Source organism: Haliotis rubra, unplaced genomic scaffold (assembly GCF_003918875.1).
Source record: "Haliotis rubra isolate DU_JTF1 unplaced genomic scaffold, ASM391887v1 Scf318, whole genome shotgun sequence".
NCBI lineage: Eukaryota > Metazoa > Mollusca > Gastropoda > Lepetellida > Haliotidae > Haliotis > Haliotis rubra.
Window position 1 is genome coordinate 717,504 of NW_025766989.1, and position 13,531 is coordinate 731,034.

Below are 13,531 nucleotides of genomic sequence, written 5' to 3' on the forward strand. Positions count from 1 at the left end.
CACCGCATAGAAGCCTGCATTGCTGCCGATGGTGACTTGACAAAATACTAACTGTTCACCTGTCTTTGAATCTGGAGTTATGTTCTGCTAATAATCACATTTTATACGTGAGTAATGAGTGAAAAAAATATAAATAATTACAATCTTAAATTCTCAATAATTTCTGGTTGTACTGTATCTTATGACCATACACGGGTTTCTTGATATATACTGAGTCAAAAAAGAAACTTCACATTCTTTCTTCAGGGCACTATAAAAGAACAAGAGATGGTAAGATGGTTAAATTGTTATTATTTCATTGCGGAGATCTGTGTGATGTACTCGATACACTGACAGTGCCATAATCAGTTCCACTAGGCTACACCGCCGTTCCAAAACATGGGTATACAGAATGTCAAGTCACAAGAATAAAAATGCGAAATTTCTCAGTTCAATATCGTGTATGGCCGCCCTGCGCATTCACCACTGCCAAACACCGTCTCCTCATCGACTGCCTGATGCTTGTGAACACGTGGTTGGGGATTCTGCGCCATTGCTCTTGCAAGGCAGCGCCAAGTTCCTGCAAATTCTGAGGTTGGTTCCTAAGACCACGAAGCCTTCTCCCAAGTGCATCCCAAACGTGCTCTATTGGATTAAGGTCAGGGGACCTCGATGGCCAGTCCATGACGTTGATTCCAGCGTTTTGAAGGAAATTTCGTGTCAACATCGCGGTATGCGGCCGAGCATTATCATGCTGGAACTGTAGACCTGGGCCATGAGCCGCCATGAAAGGAACGAGTTCAGGGGTGAGCACCTGGTCGCGGTAAGCAGCAGCTGTGAGGTTTCCACGGATGACCAGAAGTCGGGAACGGTTGTTCCCCCAGAAAGCACCCCACACCATGCAACTTCCGCCCCCGAATCTATCGACTTCCTGTACACAACATTGGTGTATGCCTACTGTCCGCGAATCTGAGTGTAAACCTGGATTCATCGCTAAAGACGATCGATTCCAGTCTCTCTGGGTCCATCGGAGGTGACGTTGGGCCCACAGCAAACGTTGACGTTGATGAAACGGCGTCAATATTGGCCCACGATATGGACGTCGAGAATGGAGATTGGCAGGCGATTTCGAATGGTATTGGACCCTAAACGATCTCAGCCCTGGTTCGTGGGCGGCAGAAATCTGTCACGTAGGTGCTCGTAGGATTTGACGGTCTTCTGCTCACGTGGACGACCCGACCTTCGGCGATCAGAAGTGGTGCCACTTTGTTGTAGACGACCTCCCAAGTCATACACAGTACGACGGCTGCATCCCATTGCTCTTGCGACGTCAATAACTGATCTTCCCGCTTGCAACATGCCAACGGCACGTTCACGTTGCACATTTGACAATCGTGGCATTTCAAGTACCGTTAGAACCGTGGTTTCAAAGTGTTTTTTCAATTCTTAGGCCAATGCAAACACGTGCATATGAAGAAAACTTCGATGCGAAGATCACGTGATCGACTGCACGTGCAAAACCTGATTTGGCACTAACGTCATTTGCACGACGAATGGATGGGTTTGAGTGGGTTTTGCTAACGTTTTTCTAGAGTCGAAAGATAGGGATCCCATTTCAGATACATAGATGTATCATCAGAGAAAAATTATTCATTATTTTTCAAATTACATTTTGTGAAGTTTCTTTTTTGACTCAGTATAGTTGCTGTGATGGTCATTCAGGACGTGAATGTTTGAGCGCTGCTGCCAATAAACCAGCTATTTGTTATCAGTGAGTCTAGTCCAGACAAACCAGTCAACACCGATCCATGCTGAGGGAACATATGATTGGTTGGTTTGTTACTTAACGGCACACCCAGCAACTGGACCAGACAATACAGTGATCAACAGCATGAATGTTGATCTAAGCAAATGGGATACGATGGCGTGTCAACCAAGCCAGCGAGCCCGACCACACGATCCCGTTAGTCGCATAATCTTACTTGATTTTCAGAACTAAAACTTATTGCTGACAGCGGGCTTACCTGCAGCTTTCCGATGTCCTTCTGTTTTGACTGTCTGTATTTATCTGTTTCTCTGGGCATTTCAACGTCCTGGTTAAACACAACCAGAAACTAAACGGACCTGTGATACCAGGAAGTGAATCACCAGGGAAGCTGGAACAGATTTGGCCACAGTGCTTACGCTTATGACATTTCGTTATCTTGCTAAGATATATGGCGGTAAGCGGAGAGAGATAGCTCTGAAAATAGTGGAAATTTCAAAATTCAAACCTGTTAGAAACGGAAATGCAAAGGATTTTGAACAATTCGCCGAATTGTTGGATGTCGTCGTTGTAAGTCTAAGACACAATGATAAGGTAGAAGAGTTGGGAGACGGCTGTCTTGTCTCTCTATTTTAAAAACAAAACTGACTGAATCAATGTTAGTTCACTTTCAGAGATGGATGTTCGAATCACAAAGGCAAGAGTCAGTAGAAACTCTGCGTGAATGGGTGGTCAGAGAATCTGAATTTCAGATCAGAGGTTAAACATGGTGTTTCAGAAAAATCTAAGACCGATCAATCATGTTCACGTACACAGAAAGGTGTTTACTTTGGTGCAAAGAACAACGAGAAAACACTCAAGCGACATATAATTCAAATGCAAAACCATACAACTTCAAAGTGTCGTAAACTGAGAGCTCTTGATGTTTCTAACATATGGGAAACTGTAAAACGCCTTCAAGTTTGTTTTCGATGTTTAGACAAAGGCCATGTAGGAAAACATTGTCAACAGGCGGAAAAATGTAACATTGACGGATGCCAAGCAACGCATAATCGTTTACTCCATCGCAGCAAAACACAGTTACAAGTTGATGTTAAACAAACCTCAGGTAGTACAGAGCAATTTTCATCTGTTACAATGTCAACTACTAAACAACAAGCTAAGGCCTATGCACTCAGGACTGTACCAGTTGTCTTAAAGAATGGCACTTTTGAAATAAAGGTCAATGCTCTGTTGGATGACGCCAGTACTCAAACTTATATTAATGAGGACATTTCTAATCAATTAGGTCTTCAAGGTAGATATCAACAGATCTCTGTTAACGTTTGAATAGCAAAACTGAGACGTTTAATCGTCGGTGTGTTCACTTTGACCTTGAACGTGTTGAGGTTCAGTAAAAACGTCAATGAAGGCGTTGACGACTACCAAAGTGACAGGGTCATTACCTGCTGTGAACTGGCAAAAGATCCGTGAAAACTGGAAACATTTGGAACGTGTAGACTTTCCTAAACCAGTTTCTCCGCCAACAATAGACATCCTCATAGGGATGGATTATATTGAGTTGCACAGTTCACAAAAAGAACTGTATGGACTACCTGGAGAGCCAGGTGCAAGACTCACACCGTTAGGGTGGACATGTGTGGGGATTGTTCCAAAAGGTTGTGCATCTCAGAACCAGATGTCACATGTATGCTTTGTTCAGCATGCTGTTGCTGGGTGTGCAGATGATTGTCTCGATGAACTGGTTCAGAAGTTTTGGGAAACTGAAGAGGTTGCTGTTGCAACACCCAAGTTGAGTCCTGAAGAAGAAGATGCACTTCAAGCTGTTAAAACGTCCCTTAGCCACACAAATGAGCGATATAAAGTAGGCATTCCTTGGAAATTGGATCCTGAAATCTTGCCAGACAATTATGAGAAGGCATTGAAACGTTTGAGAGATACAGAGAAGAAATTGTCAAAAGATGATACAATTTTAGCAGCATATGAAGATGTCCTAGATAAGTACCTTGAAAAGAATTACATCAGAAAAGTTCCAGAGGAAGAAATCAGTAAATCAAAATGGGACTCACCTCATTTTCCGGTGGTGAATATGGACAGGTCAACAACAAAAGGTTGGTGTTTGACGCACCTGCTAAATGTGGTGGCATTTCCCTTAATGATGTTATACACCAGGGTCCCAAGATGCAAAATGACCTATTTGAAATACTTTTGAGATTTAGAAGGTATCCAGTTGGACTCATCTGTGACGTCGTGGAGACGTATTTACAAATAGAGATTGCGGAGTGTGACCGTCCATACTTCAGGTTTCTCTGGCGATCAAATGATCAGGTCAAACCTCCTGCTGTTTATAAATTCCTCGAGTAGTGTTTGGGATAAACTGTTCACCCTTTCTGGCTCAGTACATCACACAGGAGTACGCCAAATTACATGAAACAGACTTGACTATGGCGTCTGCTACAGTTGTTAAATCAACTTACATGGACGATAGCATAGATTCTGTTCAAACTGACATTAATGCATTAGAACTTTACAACCAGCTGATAACCCTGCTGGGGAACAGCAGCTATGCACGCAATAAAATGGCTGTCAAATTCAAAGAATTCCAGCGGAAGACAGGCTAAAGGAAATCAGCATACTGACAGATGAATTGCCATCAGTCAAAACCTTAGGACTTGTCTGGTGTGCTGAAGCTGACGAATTTAACTTTGGTTGTAGTTAAAAACAACAAATTGCTGACAGTGACAAAGAGATCCTTTCTCCGAGAAATTGACGAGGTTTTTGATCCGTTAGGATTACTAACACCATTCGTTGTGAGAGCAAAATTTTACTCCAGCAAATGTGGCTTGCTGGGCTTGGATGGGATGAAAAAATGAATCCTTATCTTGAAGCTAAAACATGGAAATGGTACAATGAAGTGCAGTTCCTTTCCTTCCCAGATTTCCGAGAAACATAGGTTTTAATCAAGCTGCAATTGGCCAGCAGTTGCATGTATTTGTAGACGCTTCTCAAGAAGCATTTGGCGCAGGCATCTACTGTGTAAGCAACCTCCCAGTCAAAGCAGGTCTAGCACTCTAGTAGTTTCCAATAGCAGAGTTGCTCTGCTAAAAGCAATGAGCATTCCTAGGTTGGAACTGCTTGCAGCTGTTCTTGGTGTACGACTAACACTAATTGTCACAGAGGCTCTTGCTGTTTCTCCAAAATCAGTAAAGTTTGGTCAGACAGTGAAAATGTCTTTTTTTAGATTAAAAATCAAAGTAGAAACTTTAAACCTTTTATTGCAAACAGAGTTGGGTTCATACAGGACAATACTCACCCAAGTCAGTGGAAATATGTCCCAACCAAGCAGAATGCTGCTGATATTCCCACAAGAGGAGCACATGTTGAAATCTTAAATAAAAAGGAGTGGCTTCAAGGTCCAGAGTTTATACAACAAGATGAGAAGGAGTGGCCAAATCAAAGGAACTTGAAAGTTGATGAAAACTTAGAAAGACGCAAGGGATGTCAGTCAGATATTACAATGCTAACATGTAAAGCTGCTACAGTGTCGACCTGGCACTTGGACCCTTCAAGATATTCAGATTGGAGGAGATTGTGCAGAGTTACTGCCTTGATACTTCGGTTCGTTCACAATGTTTCTTCTGGAGAAACTAGAAAATCTGGCGAGCTTGATGCCGATGAGATTCATGATGTTGAACACTAGCTCTTTTGAACGCTCAAAAGGAAGCATTTACTGAAGAAAACGCAGCTTTGACCAAAGGAAAACAGCTTCCTAACTCTAGCAAATTACTGGGTTTACATCCATTTCTAGACGATTCTGGACTGCTCAGATCAGGTGGTAGACTCAGATATGCTGAGGATCTTTCCTATGAATTGTGTTTTCCAGTCATACTTCCTAGAGCTCACTGGGTAACAAAGTTGATCGTGAAGTCTGTTGTCATATGGGAACCAATAACACATTGGCTGCATTGTCAAGTAGGTGTTGGATCATAGCAGCTCGTGAAAAGATTCGTAGTTGGGAACATGAGTGTGCTTGGTGTAGACGTCAGAAAACCAAGCTTGCTACACAGATAATGGCAGATTTACCAAGTGTCAGGGTTAGATGTTCAATGAGACCCTTTGCTCAGATAGGAGTAGACTTTTCTGGTCCATTTCTAACAAAGCAAGGTCGGGAAAAAAGTCGACAGAAAAGGTATCTGTGTTTATTCACGTGTCTATCAACTCGAGCGGTACACCTGGAGATAGCTTTCGGTTTAGACACAGACTCTTTCCTGAACGCTTTCTCTCGTATGGCACACAGAAGAGGAATGCCAAATGAAGTCATCTCTGATAACGGCACTAACTTTGTGGGAGCCGTCTTGGAACTTAGACAGTTAACATCGGAACTTGATGGAGACGATCTAAAAGCTTCTTTAGCAAGCAGAAAAGTCGTGTGGACGTTTAATCCACCACATACTCCACATTTTGGTGGAACTTTCGAATCTTTGTTTCAATCAGCCAAAGAAGCAATCTATGCTGTTCTTAGTTCTGGTGATATCTCAGACGAGGAACTGATGACCGCCTTTGTAGGGCTTTGTTAAACTCTCGACCTCTGACATATCAGTGCGCACAACCCAGTGATGGTGTGCCTCTTACACCAAACCATTTTCTACATGGTCAGTGTGGTGGCCCCTTTGCACCTGAGGAAGACCTACAAGACTTCAATCCTCGTAAACGTTGGAGGCGTGTACAGGAGTTACTGAGGCATATATGGAAAAGGTGGATGAAAGAGTGGTTACCCACTCTCAATGTCCGCAAGAGATGGCAAGCTACAAGTAAGGACTTAATAATAAATGACGTTGTCATTGTTGTTAGTCCTGAATCTCCACGAGGAAGCTGGCCGCTGGGTAGAATCACCAAGATATATCCAAGTCAGAGTAGTGGATGTTCAGGTGGGGAAATCGGTGTTGACTACACCTGTTACTAAGCTTTGTCCACAGGAATGGAATCCAGAATAGGACAAACATCGTGTACATTTCAAGTTCAGTACTAGTCTACACAACATGTAGTGTAATTAAATGTAAATAGATGTCTCTCTGAAAGACCAGGGTCTTGTCAGCAAAGGGGGATATGTTCTGGAGAGAAAGTTAGTTTCTTTGGTTTTTGTTATCTGATAGGTGAAAAAAACATAGCCAAAACACATCTTTACAAGAACCATGAACGTTGCATCAAAACGCAACGGTAACGCCTCGTGCACTCACTTTCTGCATGTGCAGGGTCGAGTACATGGGTTTCTGACGGCTAGGTGGATGGTGGACAATTTTGATCAGTGAGACTAGATTATTTGTGTCGTAGATTACAGAAATAGTTGGCCATATTCGGGCATAGTATAGATACTAAACAATTTAGAATTATAGTTGTGTATCTTATCAGCTAGCTTAGTTAGTTCATGTAGTTTAGTAAAGTATCATATTTAGTTTGGTGGTCGGTGTGGCAAAAGTATCATATTTAGTTTGGTGGTCGGAGCGGCAAGATCGTTGTTTAGTTACCATTTAGTTAAACACGTTTTTCACGTTTCACGTTCATAAATTATTTTAGTATTCCACTGCATAAACAGGAAACTATCTAAGGAAACTTCTCGCCACCCCAGCCCCCACCGCATTAGTCACCAGAAGGACATAATTAGAGAAATTGCTCATGAGGAAATACAACTGCATGTATGCTACTCTCGTGAAAGTTCTTCAGGAAACTAACAGAAGGCTATGAGGAAACAGATGTTGGTTTCAATTTTGACGGAAGCATATTTATCTTTATCAAGGCATATCAGGTCTGCTGTTTGTGCATCGTATTAGCTTGTTGATGTCACGACTGTTATCTTGTGTGTGCATGTGCCACATTTGGACGGTCATGTCAACGATTCAGATTAGAATAAAGTTTGGTTTCGTAGATCAATGCTCATGCTGCTGATCACTGGATTGTATGGTCCAAACCGCTGCCATATAGATGGAATATTGCTGAGTGCGGCATTAAACAAACAAACGTACGTAAGACAGAAACTTTGACACTATTTCTGTTGAAGTTAACAAATCTTAGTAGTGTATCTGTTTTGAGTCAGGTAATTCTTATTACATTACTCTTCTATATGTATATATGCATATGGATATTCTAAAGAACGTGATGTAATATGTTATGCATACAGACAATGGAAATAGAAAATGCTTTTTTTCACATTGCGAACTGTTGTCCAGGCACAGCTGACACTTTCAAACATAATTTGTTTTGCTCGATGTAATCTAAACAGTTTGTATTAATCAAACAGAGCATTTGTTATATGACTCAAATATTTAGGAGGAAGTCAGGTATATATATGCATCACAACTGGTTGAGAAATATGTAAATGTATATTGTATAACTGGCTTCGTTTTACAACACATATGGCGGAAAGTTCACTTTGACTTCCATACAGTTCCGGAACTACGGTAGTCTAGACTACCAGTTGTCCGACTTCAATTTTCGTGGAAGCGGCGTCTGACTTTGTGTGCTGGCGATTAGGTGCCTGATTCTGAGGGTGTGGGTTCGAATCCCGGATGGGACTCAATCCAACAAAAGTACAAGAATCTGTACTTTACAAGTGAGTGAGTGAGTGAGTGAGTTTAGTTTTACGCCGCACTCAGCAATATTCCAGCTATATGGCGGCGGTCTGTAAATAATCGAGTCTGGACCAGACAATCCAGTGATCAACAGCATGAGCATCGATCTGCGCAATTGGGAACCGATGACATGTGTCAACCAAGTCAGTGAAACTGACCACCCGATCCCGTTAGTCGCCTCTTACGACAAGATAGTCGCCTTTTTATGGCAAGCACATGGGTTTGTACTTTACAAAGAAAGTGTAATCCCAAATATAACATAAGTTACATTTGACCACTTTCTAAATGGCATTGCGTATTTCATTGTTTGATGAACTAATAATCACTATGCTAAACATACGGACAGAATACTTGCTTGTGAGACACCCTGGTCTTGATTATGATTATCATACAGAGTTGAACCCGAAAATGGAAGTCGGACAACTGGTAGTCTAGACTGCATACTTTGTGTACCCCTCTGATAAGTGTTAATTGGCACGGCTCCCAAGGCCGAAAGCTATGAAATACACAATGCCATTTAGAAAGTGGTGAAATGTAACATATGTTATATTTGGGATTACACTGACTTTGTGTGCTGGCGATTAGGTGCCTGACTCTGAGGCTGTGGGTTCGAATCCCGGATGGGACTCAATCCAACAAAAGTACTAGAATCTGTATTTTACAAAGAAAGTGTAGTCCCAAATATAACATGTTACAGTTCATCAAACGTTTTTAGACGATTCATTTAATGGACAGCCTTTTGTGGATGATTTTAATGTTTCTTGACCTAAACACATGAAAACAAGGTGAAGGCAATTTCAGTGATGTTTAGATAAAATGTGTGTAAGTGGTGTGTAGAAAATGGATTTTTGTTCTAAAAACCAAAAATATTTGTATTTATTGTGGCAGAAAATAAAATAAAAAACTCTTCAAAGACCAGGAGTATATTTCAGCTGTCAACCCTATTTAAGTTATTTAATCCGCAGGCATGATTTTTGTTTATTCAGTATTTAACCTTTCTTCTACATCTAAAATATTTTAAAATAACAGTTGTTTCAAACTCATGGTGGAAATATATCTGCAAACCTCCCCTAACAGTACAGAGCGTTCATTCGTTCTATACTTGATTACGTCTTTATCAGTTATGGAGGAGCATGTAAGAATTTAAAATTATCATTTTCTGTTCATCATCAAGGCCTATTACCTTGCCTTGGAGCATTTAGAACATTCTGGTGAGCCGTCCCACAAAATACATCGCATTTAAATTATCTTTACAGTATATTCTAAATTGTCTTCAAACCATAGACTCCAATTTTGCATACGACTGTGTTTTAGTACTCTGTATACAACATCTCTCCAATAAAAAAATCAATACTTATTCCCATCAGTAATTCTGCATTTAAAATATATCTTGAAAATACAGCCCAACATAGCCAGATGTAGACCTAAGGAAATGTGAAACAAACCTGGTTATTTACCAACAAGAGTATACTGACTGAAGAACCACGAATGATACTTACACATCTGCAATGTATCTTGTGGCTGAAATATTGCCGATGTGACGTTAAATAATAACTCACTCACTCACTGCAATGTATCTTGTGGCTGAAATATTGCCGAGGTGACGTTAAATAATAACTCACTCACTCACTGCAATGTATCTTATGGCTGAAATATTGCCGAGGTGACGTTAAATAATAACTCACTCACTCACTGCAATGTATCTTATGGCTGAAATATTGCCGATGTGACGTTAAATAATAACTCACTCACTCACTGCAATGTATCTTATGGCTGAAATATTGCCGATGTGACGTTAAATAATAACTCACTCACTCACTGCAATGTATCTTATGGCTAAAATATTGCCGATGTGACGTTAAATAATAACTCACTCACTCACTGCAATGTATCTTCAAAGATGGATCCAAGGATGGTGGCGTGGCTGCTAGTGCCACTATCATTGGATCCAGAACAATACCTTCAAGATTACCAGGTGACCGCTCCATGTACACAGCAGAGGAAATTTCAACAGCTCTAAACTTTCCTGTCTAAATATAAGCTGTTCATGTTTTCAGAATCTGTTTCATACGGAAGCGTAGTAGGGCCACGGTGAAATTGTTTTTGGGTCTTACTATCTCCTACGTAGTAATTACTATCTCCTACGTAGGACTTAGTATCTCCTACGTAGGACTTAATATCTCCTACGTAGGACTTAGTATCTCCTACGTAGGACATAGTATCTCCTACGTAGGACTTAGTATCTCCTACGTAGGACTTAGTATCTCCTACGTAGGAGTTAGTATCTCCTAAGTGGGTATCTCCTACGTAGGACTTAGTATCTCCTACGTAGGACATAGTATCTCCTACGTAGGACTTAGTATCTCCTACGTAGGAGTTAGTATCTCCTACGTAGGACTTAGTATCTCCTACGTAGGACATAGTATCTCCTACGTAGGACTTAGTATCTCCTACGTGGGAGTTAGTATCTCCTACGTAGGACTTAGTATCTCCTACGTAGGAGTTAGTATCTTCTACCTAGGACTTAGTATCTCCTACGTAGGACATAGTATCTCCTACGTAGGACTTAGTATCTCCTACGTAGGACATAGTATCTCCTACGTAGTACTTAATATTTCCTGTAGGAGATGATCGATATACGTTTATATGGATTAATCTGAAACGGTCGACTTAAAGCCCCAGACACGCACACAATCTCCTGTTTCACTGTTTCAGTCACTGTAAGAGTCTACAGTCATTCGTTTCATTCACTATTAGAGTCTACAGTTATGTGTTTCATTTACTGTTAGAGTCTACTATCATGTGTTTCAATTTACTATTAGAGTCTACTGTTTCCTTCACTATGAGAGTCATGTGTTCAACTAATTGTTGCACATTAGTACTGTGTTGGACCGACTGTTATACTTTACTGCCTTGCGTTCAGTTTGCTCCACTATTACGCGTTGCAGTTAGTTCACTGTTATATGTTGCACTTTGTTACACTTTACTATTATGCATTGGATATTTCAGAGGTCGTTGCACATGAATCATAATCTGCGTGTACAGACGTGTCTTAGACTATAGGTGGCAATCTATGTCTATCCGATCCAACCTACCCCCATCAAGACAAACAACAACTTGCGGAGGTCGTGTTATAACCCGAGTTTCATATCACAACCTCACCCCAACCACCTCTCTCTCTCTCTCTCTCTCTCTCTCTCTCTGTGTGTGTGTGTGTGTGTGTTTGTGTTTGTGAATAGATGTATGTATGATAGATTAAACATAACCATACCCAAACCTCCATAACTGCAATTAGAACAGGGTCCACGTCACCCTAACGTAATACACACACAATAACACTGTATAGTAACACTGCGTTAGTGTCATGAATATTCACTGAATAACATTTGGACTATCTAACGTCCTGCATAGCCAAACATTTGTCAACTTAATAACCATCCTTAAAAAGGATATATTAAGTCCTACGTAGGAGATATTAAGTCCTACGTAGGAGATATTAAGTCCTAGGTAGGAGATACTAAGTCCTACGTAGGAGATACTAAGTCCTACGTAGGAGATATTAAGTCCTACGTAGGAGATAGTGACCCCAAATGTTTTTTTCACCGTGGCCCTACTACGCTTCCGTAGTTTCATGCCTTCAGGCTATTTAAACATATGACTCGAACATCCACTCTTAATTGTTGAAATATATAATGATCTTGTAAGTGTCCAATACATTGTACGACATTTTCTACAGATTTTCTGGTACCACAATGGCTGTTCCTGTTTCTAAAGCAGCATTCGAGAAATCGTAGCACTACATCTCATCCCTTACATTGATTATATGACTGTAATTAAATGTCTTGTTGGTGATCTAATGCACAACCAATATATCGAAGATGGCATAACTAGACTACATGAAATTGAACCAAATTTCGATTCCATCAATTGGGTTGTCGGTCCAGAAACCATTATCAAAGCGTATCGTATTGGCCCTTCAAGATATACTCATGAACAGTTACTGAGCAGTTGGGATCCTCCATTTCGTATCCCCTGTGGTGGGAGAATCGCGGTCAAGAGGACAGTCAGGGATGTTTTTAATAACTTTAATTCCTATTAAAAGAAATATAACAAAGTCATGTGTTAAAACGTTGGTACGATATGATTATTTACTGAGATTGTTAGTGGCCTCAACAGGGGTTAAAGTATTGTAAACATATTGTCCCACCGAGAGTGTAACGTGTCCATATCATTAAAAAAATGTAATGTCTACCACTTTTTATCGTCAACCACTAAAGGGATGGTGTTAATCCAGGTGGATGAGTGAGTTGCGGTAGGTTCCTGTTCCAAGGGGCAGACTAGTACCTTCGTATGTCCAATTTCGTGCTAAGACTGGTGATAAAAGCGTTCGCTCGCCTGCCGAACACCCGAGTTCTGTTCCCCACATGGATGCAATGTGTGATGCCCATTTCTGGTGACCTCCGCTGTGAGTGAATAAGTGAGTTATTATTTATCGTCACATCGGCAATATTTCAGCCATATCGTGACGAGAACAATTAATTTTATACATAGTAATTAATGGTAAATTGTAAAAAACCTGTCAACGAAGGACAGTAAGATAACTAGATTATCACAGATTCGAATTTAAAACTAGTTATTAGATCTAAAACAGTTTAACTATAGATGACAATATAATATAAAAACAGGCTATATTTTGCCAACAACTGAAGGTCGATCACCATACTAGGGACGTTAATCCAGGTGAGGTCCATGCAGGTGATAAGAGTACCGTATGTCCTCCTGGTCCGAAGTGTGGGCATTTGCTGGCAATCTCTGGTCCGTTTTTATATCGTATTGCCTTGAGAAGCGAAGTAATTTTAGGGTTACATTCTCGTCTTAAATCTGTATGTTTGATACTGTTTTTTTGCCGTCGTTTGATAACAATTTATATAATCATGCATAATGCATTATAAGTGTATAACTTGTTTAATAACGATATGGTTGAAATACTGCAAGTGTGAATATAAATCGTAAATCAATCATTAAGTTCCTACATTTAGTCCAAAAAGGTCCACATGAGTCAGTAAGTGATACATATGGCTGAAATATTGCCGGTCTGATGTTAAATTTTAACTCACTCACTCACTCAGTAGGTGATACTAAAATTTAATAAAGCTTCAGA

The 13,531-nt window shown here is 40.5% G+C and overlaps 1 long non-coding RNA gene across 1 annotated transcript; it reads left to right on the forward strand.

The window, feature by feature from the left end:
• Nucleotides 1–12,405: 12,405 nt before the first annotated feature.
• On the forward strand, nucleotides 12,406–13,519 carry LOC124283597. Its single transcript, XR_006900361.1, has 3 exons — nucleotides 12,406–12,664; nucleotides 13,111–13,436; nucleotides 13,503–13,519. It is a non-coding gene; the product is annotated as an uncharacterized LOC124283597 (long non-coding RNA).
• The last annotated feature ends 12 nt before the right edge of the window (nucleotides 13,520–13,531 follow it).